The 10,287-nt window shown below is 48.8% G+C and overlaps 1 protein-coding gene and 1 long non-coding RNA gene across 2 annotated transcripts in view; one reads left to right on the top strand and one right to left on the bottom strand.

Annotated features, from left to right (window-relative positions):
- Positions 1-2,854, bottom strand: part of LOC137534321 (gastrula zinc finger protein XlCGF17.1-like) — a 35,175-nt gene extending 32,321 nt beyond the window's left edge. The window contains exon 1 of the mRNA XM_068255767.1: positions 2,557-2,854. The gene's annotated coding sequence lies outside the window, so the exon portion shown is untranslated. The remainder of the gene's footprint in view (positions 1-2,556) is intronic.
- LOC137534322 (uncharacterized) lies at positions 273-3,046 on the top strand. The gene is made up of 2 exons (XR_011024355.1): positions 273-334; positions 2,810-3,046. It is a non-coding gene; the product is annotated as an uncharacterized lncRNA (long non-coding RNA).
- Positions 3,047-10,287: the final 7,241 nt, after the last annotated feature.

A 10,287-nucleotide genomic window follows, 5' to 3' on the forward strand; every position in this document is an offset into this window, starting at 1 on the left:
AGCTGGCGGGTGGCTGCGGGCGGAACTTACCTCTGTGTCGCTCCAGCGCCGGAAGTTCGGGTCCCGCAGCCGCTGAGAGAGATTTGACTCAAAAAAGATCCGGATCAAAGATCCGAATCATTCATGAGCCGGACAACACTATCAGTCTGAATAGTGTTGTCCGGCTCATGAATGTTTCGGATCTTTGATCCGGATCTTTTTTGAGTCAAATCTCTCTCAGCGGCTGCGGGACCCGAACTTCCGGTGCCTGCGACAGAGGTAAGTTCCGCCCGCCACCCGCCAGCCTGCTGCACATGATGGAGGAGACAGCAGGGGAGAGAGACAGCACCCTAAGGTAAGGGAAGGCAAGGGGGGGGAGATTGCCCCCCTTCTCCACCGCTGCTCCCAGCTCTCTCTCTGCACTGTTCTCCTCCTGCGGGGGGGGGGGCGGGGGGCACCTGGCTACCTATTCTGGGCACATATAGCCCCTGGCTACCTATTCCGGGCACATATACCCCCTGGCTACCTATTCTGGGCACAAATAGCCCCTGGCTACCTATTCTCTGGGCACATATAGCCCCTGGCTACCTATTCTCTTGGCACATATAGCCCCTGGCTACCTATTCTCTTGGCACATATAGCCCCTGGCTACCTATTCTGGGCACATATAGCCCCTGGCTACCTATTCTGGGCACATATAGCCCCTGGCTACCTATTCTGGGCACATATAGCCCCTGGCTACCTATTCCGGGCACATATAGCCCCTGGCCACCTATTCCGGGCACATATACCCCCTGGCTACCTATTCCGGGCCCATATAGCCCCTGGCTACCTATTCCGGGCACATATAGCCCCTGGCTACCTATTCTGGGCACATATAGCCCCTGGCTACCTATTCTGGGCACATATAGCCCCTGGCTACCTATTCTGGGCACATATAGCCCCTGGCTACCTATTCTGGGCACATATAGCCCCTGGCTACCTATTCTGGGCACATATAGCCCCTGGCTACCTATTCTGGGCACATATAGCCCCTGGCTACCTATTCTGGGCACATATAGCCCCTGGCTACCTATTCTGGGCACATATAGCCCCTGGCTACCTATTCTGGGCACATATAGCCCCTGGCTACCTATTCTGGGCACATATAGCCCCTGGCTACCTATTCTGGGCACATATAGCCCCTGGCTACCTATTCTGGGCACATATAGCCCCTGGCTACCTATTCTGGGCACATATAGCTCCTGGCTACCTATTCTGGGCACATATAGCTCCTGGCTACCTATTCTGGGCACATATACCCCCTGGCTACCTATTCTGGGCACATATACCCCCTGGCTACATATACTGGGACATTTACACCCCTGCCTACATATACTGGGACATATATACCCCCTGGCTACATATACTGGGCACATATATCCCTGGCTACATATACTGGGAACACTGGCTGTTTGTCATTATGTGCATTTAGTGGTGAAAAGCTGTCTCTTTTGTGCATTTACTGGTGAAAAGCTGTCTCTTATTATGTGCATTTACTGGTGAAAAGCTGTGTCTTATTATGTGCATTTACTGGTGAAAAGCTGTCTCTTGTGCATTTACTGGGGAAAAGCTGTCTCTTATTATGTGCATTTACTGGCGAAAAGGTGTCTCTTATAATGTGCATTTACTGGTGAAAAGCTGTCTCTTATGTGCAGTTACTGGTGAAAAACTGTCTCTTATGTGCACTGGACCAGTACTACTGGTGAGGACAGTTAGTGACATGGCTATGTACTCTGTAATGTGCTGCAGAAGATGTCAGTGCGATATAAATACTATAAAAAATTTTTTAAAAAAAGCCCATTGCTTAGCCCCACTCTACATAAAAGTGCGCTTCTGACTCCGCCCCTAACTCCACCCCTAACTCCACCCCCTGTCCGGTTTTCTCCATCAGCCGACCTGGCAACCCTACACATTCTGTGTGTCAGCAACATGTCTGTTCTAGACTATGGCGAATTCATATTGTTATTATCTAAGTATTTATATAGCGCTTGCTGACATCTTCCAGAATACATAGTCATGTCACTAACTGTGCCTCAGAGGAGCTCATAATCTAATCCCTACCATAGTCATATGACCATTATAGTCTAGTGCCATTTTTAGGGGGGAGAAATGAAATAACATGCTACCTATAATAAGGTATGGTGGACACTGTAACAGCAGGCTTTATAAAACACAGCACAGTAGACTGCATCATTCTACACCTATTTCTTAGGTGTAGAATTTCAGGTGACAGAACCTGAAATCCTTCTTCAATAAATTTGTCTCAGATTTTTTTCTTGTAGGTTCATATAACCCCTGAACCTACCCCATGTAACCTCATTGGTGCTCATACCATGAGTTTATAACCTGGAGCTAAAGCACCAACACACTTTTCACAGATTTTCTCCGTCACTTCAAAATTGCTTCCCATTTAATTCAATATTATATAGTATTGATAAAGATCAGAGGTGATTCAGGAATATAACACCCCCCTCCCCATTATTTCACTCCCTTCTCTCTCTCCCTTTATCCAATCATAATCTAAGCCATTATTACCTCCAAAGCTGTGCCTAACGGGCATCAAACTCGCTCTTCAGCACTCCAACAGGGCACCAGGAAGTTACTTGAACAATGAAAGCTCTTTCCTAGCCTACTCAAGGCTACAACAAAATGGCTGCCGACCACCCTCTATGGAGGACAACTGCACGAGAGATGATCAGATTTATTCCGTTTGTTTGTTTGTTTTTTAAACAAAGGAAATCCTTCACTTGTATATATGTTTGAATTTTTAATTTGTCCTTCTTTACAGTTTTTTTTCAGGCTGTATGTAACTGTGCGTCACCATGGAAACCAAGATGTGGCTGAGCAGCTGTGGAACGCACAGACCGGAAAAGGATTTACACACTACAGCACTCTGAGCACTGACAGACAGGAATGGAGCGATAATAGGTGGTGTCGGGAAGTAGCTGCTGAGTAATAAAGCATTTATACATTATACAGTATTATAGATTTAAAGTAATGTCCAGATAAACAAGACCTGCAACAACATCACGTTTTTATATTATTATTATATTGTGGTGCTATTCACTGTTGTGTTTGGAGTGTTAGGAAGTTGATTGGTAACAGCCCAACTTCCACCATCAGCTGAATGTACAGTAGTACATACATACAGATAAAGGTTAGCCAAAGTGGCAAATAGAGACTGATTCTGCTAAAGTTCGTTTCTTCACCGAGCTAACCTATTTCCCATACAGGGGTCTCAAACTCAATTTACCTGGGGGCCGCAGGCAGGAGGCAAAGTCAGGATGAGGCTGGGCTGCATAAGGGATTTCACAAAATCCCGCACCGCCCCCCCCCCCCCCCGCCCCCCAAATCCCTTGCATTGATTTTTATTTCAAAATCAAATTCACACTGAAGCGAACTATTTCGTCTATTTTACCTTACAGTTCGCTTCTGTGCTCCACATACAAGTAATCCGCCGTGTCCCTGCCGCATCGCCGCCTCTCCCAGCCCCTCTCTGTGAAGGAAGAGTGAGAGGGGCGGGCAGAGGCGGCGATGCGCCGCGATTGACGTCAGGAGGGGCAGAGCTGAAGCTGAAAGCTCTGCCCCTTCCAGGAAATGCCGGCGGATTGCCCCCCGGGCGATTTGGGGGCTCTGCAGCCCTCGTTTAGTGGCGGGGATGCGGCGGATTACTTGGGAGCACTGAAGCGAACTATAAAGAAGCTTTTGCCGGCGAGGGCCACAAAATATTGTATCGAGGGCCGCAAATGGCCCGCGGGCCGCGAGTTTGAGACCCCTGCCATAGACTTTACTATCCCCTTCCCTAACACTTAACCCTCCTGCTATGCGTTTGTCACTGGATGTAGGAAGATTCGACGGGTAGGTTATTTCGTTGGCGCACCCCGGCCAACACTGGTTAAGGATCTGGCATGATAGATCTTTAACGAACCCTGACGCTCAAGCAGCACCGATCGTCTGTTCTCATCGCCCACCCATGGGAAGCCTGGCCATTCTGTTATGCACCATTCATCATCCCTCCACCTCCCTATATATTGTTGCCCAAGGAAAGTGTTTCTTGATGCCAAGCAACTGTAACAAGAGGGAGGATATAGAGGCTGCCATATTTATTTCCTTTCAAACAATTCCAGTTGCCTGGCTATGCTCCTGATCCTCTGCCTCTAATACTTTTAGCCATAGACCCTGAACAAGCATATGCAGATCAGGTGTTTCTGACATTATTGTCAGATCTGACAAGATTAGCTGCATGCTTGTTTCTGGCGTGATTCAGACACCACTGCAGCCAAATAGACCAGCAGGGCTGCCAGTAGAGATGTCGCGAACCTCCGATTTTCGGTTCGCGAACCTTCGCGGAAGGTTCGGTTCGCGAAAAAGTTCGCGAACCGCAATAGACTTCAATGAGGATGCGAACTTTGAAAAATAGAAAAATTTATGCTGGCCACAAAAGTGATGGAAAACATGTTTCAAGGGGTCTAACACCTGGAGGGGGCATGGCGGAGTGGGATACATGCCCAAAGTCCCGGGGAAAAATCTTGATGTGACGCAAAGCAGCGTTTTAAGGGCAGAAATGACATTGAATGCTAAATTGCAGGCCTAAAGTGCTTTCAAACATCTTGCATGTGTATACATCAATCAGGGAGTGTAATTAGAGTACTGCTTCACACTGACACACCAAACTCACTGAGTAACGCACCGCAAACAGCTGTTTGCTTAGTGACGGCCGTGCTGGACTGGTGCGCACCGTGGCGAGAGTGTAGGTCGTGGCGGTTTTCAAGCCCATATGGTCGCCGGGCTGTGGTAGCTCAATGATAGAACAACAGTGACTGTCCAGCTGATCAAATTTGGTCTGTCCACAATGAAGCAACGACCTTATTATCTTCTTGTATGTAGGTAGGCATAGGTAGGTGTCCCAGTAGTTAGCTAGGCATAGGTAGGAGTCCCAGTATAGGTAGGCATAGGTAGGTGTCCCAGTAGTTAGCTAGGCATAGGTAGGAGACCCAGTATAGGTAGGTAGGCATAGGTAGGTGTCCCAGTAGTTAGCTAGGCATAGGTAGGAGTCCCAGTATAGGTAGGTAGGCATAGGTAGGTTCCTCAGTAGTTAGCTAGACATAGGTAGGAGACCCAGAAGTTATCTAGGCATAGGTAGGAGACCCAGTATAGGTAGGTAGGCATAGGTAGGTGTCCCAGTAGTTAGCTAGGCAAAGGTAGGAGACCCAGTATAGGTAGGTAGGCATAGGTAGGTCCCCTAGTATAGGTAGGTAGGTAGGTGTCCCTGTATAGGTAAGTAGGTGCCCCAGTAGTTAGGAAGGCATAGGTAGGTGTCCCAGTATAGATAGTTAGGCAGGGCCTGGCTGGCACAGTAATAACAATTACCAAGGTCCAGCTGCAACAGATAGGGCTGTATAATGTCAGTGAGCAACACACACACACAAAAAAAAACACATCTGGAAAACATTATCTCTCAAAAGAGCTGTTGAGGGGTGCTATTTTAGCTATAACCATCAGCCAGGAGCAAGCCAAGACCAAGAGCCTAACTAATCTTTCCCTAGGAGAACAAGTCTGCAGCAGCTGTCTCTAGAGAAAAAAAGGGGGGAAAAATGTTCTAAGTATACTTGTGGTAGCCTGCATCCAATCTGCATTCAAATTTTAGATTAGGGACTAGCACATAAATTAGCATTTAAATTTGCATAATTTTGCATCTGATTTGGATTCAAGGCGTGTATTTAGCCCTTGGGGGTCTGTACACGCCCCTTGATGGTTTATAAGCCAGTTGCAGCCTGTGAGCGCTGTCATTTTTATTTGTCAGCAGCTGTCTCTAGTCTGTCTCTTGTAGGCACACGAGTGAGTGTAATGGCCGGCAAACCTGCCTTATATAATAGGGGTGGGGCTCCAGGGCTTAGTGTAACCTGAATGGCTACAATGTGCCTGCTGACTGTGATGCAGAGGGTCAAAGTTGACCCTCATAGTGCATTATGGGGCGAATCGAACTTCCGCAAAAGGTCGCTTGGTCCAGGCGAACGCGAACCCCCATAGTTCGCCTGGAACCGTTCGCTACATCTAGCTGCCAGGCAACTGGTATTGGTCTGATATTGTGTCGTTTGAACGACTTGTACTTATTTTGAATGTGTCATCAGTCATTCCTCTTGCGTGCGCAGTATGTAAATGAGTTGGGCGTTTAGCCGTCTAGACTTGTGGACATACAGGTCATGCCTGCGGTTGGTCGTGTGCATGGTGTGCCCTTGTTAGACGCCTGTATGCGCCTTAAGGTAGAGTGACCAGACGTCCCGGATTGCCCGGGACACGTCCCGGATTCGGGGTCCGCTGTCCCAGGCTGCATGAGGTCCCGGGAAACGTCCCGCTTTCAGCAGCGGGACGTCCCGGCCTCGGGACTCTGGCCACTCTCTCCTCAATGAACTGGCAGCGGTGTCTATAGACGCCGTGCCAGTTCATTGCCCGCAGCCCCGCTCCAGCCTCCTCTTCCGGTGTCTGTTTCCGACACCGGCAGGCGAGCAGGGCTACGGCAAGATGGCTGCCGAAGCCCTGTACTGGAGACCTATTTGTGTCACTAGTACAGGGCTTCGGGCGCCATCTTGCCGTAGCCCTGTCAGTGCGGGAGACCAGAGCAGGAGGAGGAAGACGGTCCCGGGACGGAGCAGCGCGCCAGAGGCCGGACACTTCTGCCAGGTGAGTAAATGCTTTCTTTTCCAGGTGAAATGTTTGCCCGCATTGTTTCTTTTCCAGGTGAAATGTTTGCCCGCATTGTTTCTTTTCCAGGTGAAATGTTTGCCCGCATTGTTTCTTTTCCAGGTGAAATGTTTGCCCGCATTGTTTCTTTTCCAGGTGAAATGTTTGCCCGCATTGTTTCTTTTCCAGGTGAAATGTTTGCCCGCATTGTTTCTTTTCTGGCGAAATGTTTGCCAGCAGTGCGTTTCTTTTCTGGCGAAATGTTTGCCGCATTGCGTTTGTTTTCTGGTGAAATGTTTGGCCGCAGTGCGTTTCTTTTCTGGTGAAATGTTTGCCCGCAGTGCGTTTCTTTTCTGGCGAAATGTTTGCCCGCATTGCGTTTCTTTTCTGGCGAAATGTTTGCCCGCAGTGCGTTTCTTTTCTGGCGAAATGTTTGCCCGCATTGCGTTTCTTTTCTGGTGAAATGTTTGGCCGCAGTGCGTTTCTTTTCTGGTGAAATGTTTGCCCGCAGTGCGTTTCTTTTCTGGCGAAATGTTTGCCCGCAGTGCGTTTCTTTTCTGGCGAAATGTTTGCCCGCATTGCGTTTCTTTTCTGGTGAAATGTTTGGCCGCAGTGCGTTTCTTTTCTGGTGAAATGTTTGCCCGCAGTGCGTTTATTTTGTACTGACATGTTGCCCGCATTGCGTTTATTTTGTACTGACATGTTTGCCCGCATTGCATTTATTTTATACTGACATGTTGCCTATTGCGTTTATTTTCTGGTGTCCGGGGTAACTGTTACTGCATTTATTATTTAATGGTCATAGATGGCTATGTTTGCTGCTTTGTGGTTACGGTATACTATTAGCATCACACAGTTTCTGCACACCCATGATACAAAGTCTCGTTTGTCCACATCATGGCGTAAACACTGCTTTCTTATGCCTCGCTGTTACATCATTACGTTAGCTCCGCCCATACAATGTCATGGCCACGCCCATTTTTTCGGCGCGGCGCGCCGCAGCCCCCCTCCCCCAGTCTTCGCCGCTGCGTGCTCCTCACTCCTTCCCACTTTTCGCCGCGGCGCGCTGTGCGCGCCGCCCCCCCCCACGCCCCCCCCCCCCCCCCCCCCCGTCCCAGGTTGGACCCACAAAAATATGGTCACTCTACTTAAGGTTTCACGGGAGCAGACCCCTCCTGCTACTGGGAGTCAGGATTAGCCAGTGGTAGGTAGCCTCTTCCAGGTTGCCTTCCCTGGATAACGCAGTACAAACACCCAAAAGGAAAAATGAGGCTGCACACTGAAGGCGTCACAAAGGTCGTTAGACCGTAACATGTAGTGTGCTGTCAATACAAGCTACAGCACATGCATGGCATTTTCCTCTGTGCACAAACTGCTGCGCATGAACAGCCATCCTTGTGCCTGTGCAGTGCGGCTGCATTTGTACGGAGGGGGAGCGCAGCCGCCAGTGGAGGTGTCCGGGATCAGGAAAGCATCTTGAGGATCCAGAAGCTTCCCCCTACTGTGTGTCATAACTGACTATGCAGTGTGTCATAACTGACAGCAAGGCACACAGGGCCTGATGTAGTAAACTCCGGTAAAGTTGCAGTGCTCAGGGAGTGCACAGCAATTTTACTGTTACTAGTGCAGAGGGAACCCCGGCTGTTACCCCATTACCATCATACACATTACCTGGTTAACACGCATCACCATAACAACGTGCATTACTGTGGATGACACCCGGTGCTCCCCCAGTGTTAGTAACGGTAAAATTGCCGTGCAGTCTCTGCACTGCATCTTTACTGGAGTTTATTGCATCAGGTTCGTAGTGTGAACGGGCCTTAAAAAGGCCTATTTTTTTTTTTTTTGCGTCTGTGCATGTGTATCGTCGCAAAGTGCAAACGCAGGACTGAATGGCGTGCACACGGTGGTTAGGTGCAGGTTGTGTGCATGAGTACACCACTGTTTAGTGCCCGTTACCTAACAGGATGAAATGACTAGTATATACAAATATATTACCTGCCTCTGTGCTGTCATTCTCTTCTTCTGCAATCACTCAGCAACATCACTTCCTTTTCTATCTTCCAGGCTGGCACCCGACTGCTGACTGCCCTCACATAACACAATGCAGCATGACTCGCTGGGGCCCTCGCCCCATTAACCCCAGTGGCACCATGCAGGGCTACCATGGGCAACAGGAAACCAGAGTTCAAATTTTGGCTCTTCCTGTTCAGTAAGCCAGCACCTATTCAGTGAGTAGACCTTGGGCAAGAGTCTCTAACACTGCTACTGCCTATAGAGCACGTCCTAGTGGCTGCAGCTCTGGTGCTAGTCCGCCAGGGTAAAATGTTCAGTGTCTTGTCTATCTATCGGCACATATCTGACTGTTTTTTTTTGTTTGTTTGAGAACAACCATTTCTATAGACATTGCTCATCCAACTAGGGTTGAGATATTTTTTTCATGTGCTTAAAGTAAATCTGAGGTGAGTGATATGGAGGCTGCAATATTTGTTTCCTTTTAAACAGTATCAGTTGCCTGGCAATCAGCAGGGCGCTGATCTATTTGGCTGCAGTAGTGTCTGAATCACACCAGAAACAAGCATACAGCTAATCTTGTCAGACCTGACAATAATCTGCTGCATGCCTGTTCAGGGTTTATGGCTATAGTATTAAGGGCAGAGGATCAGCAGGATTGCCAGACAACTGGTATTGCTTAAAAGTCAATAAATCTGGCAGCCTCCATATGACTGGAAAAGCTGAAAAAAAAAAAGACTTACGGTAATCACCTATGGAGAGGGAAGGCTCTAGGTCGCATAGAGCTTTCCTGGTCCTTTTTCCTTCCCAGTGTTCCATCGCCAGACCCTGGTGTAGTTCTTCAGCCAGCCCTCCTTGTGCAGCCTTCAGAAGTTCTTGCGTCTCTGAGCACTTTCAAAGACGAGTTAATCCATACTGCCCGAGTTCGGGCTCAAACATGCACAGTATGGATGTGTCTGTCTTTACCGTTCAGCCGCGATCAGCCCAGGTAACTGGCTCAGTGACGTCCAGCCCGAGTCTTCTGCGCATGAGCCGTAGACCCGGACTGACGCCACTGAGCCAGTTACCGGGGCTGATGATGAACGGGAGACCACGGAAGGACGGTGAGGGACGCATCCATGCTTATGGGGCTGGAGGAAGCCCTGGTAAGTATAAGATCTTGCATTTATTTCATCTCTGAGTCTCTTTAAGACTCCAGGCATTCACTGCAATTTTTTCTCCTGCATGCGAATCAAGTGGCAGCCTACTGATTTTAATAGGCTGCTTTTCCCTATACAAATTTGCATGCGGGGAGACACACTGTCGGCCATAGTGGAAACGGGTCCTAATTGTATGTACAGCCTAAAGTGCTGCAGTTAGACTAGGTTCCCACTTGCGCCGGTCCTCCAATGGCCAGCGGGAGGAGATAGTGTAGTGTCTGCTCCGATGGTTTGTTGTGGTCCAGTTGGTGCCCGGGGCAGATGCGTTTCAACCATAGCCTGTTGGAAACACACCCATTCTTCAGAAAAAATAGCAGACCGCACAGAAGTGAGGTCCGCTTACCACAATGAATCCATCTTTGGCCTACAAGTG

Source organism: Hyperolius riggenbachi, chromosome 10 (assembly GCF_040937935.1).
Source record: "Hyperolius riggenbachi isolate aHypRig1 chromosome 10, aHypRig1.pri, whole genome shotgun sequence".
In the NCBI taxonomy this organism is placed as follows: Eukaryota; Metazoa; Chordata; class Amphibia; order Anura; family Hyperoliidae; genus Hyperolius; species Hyperolius riggenbachi.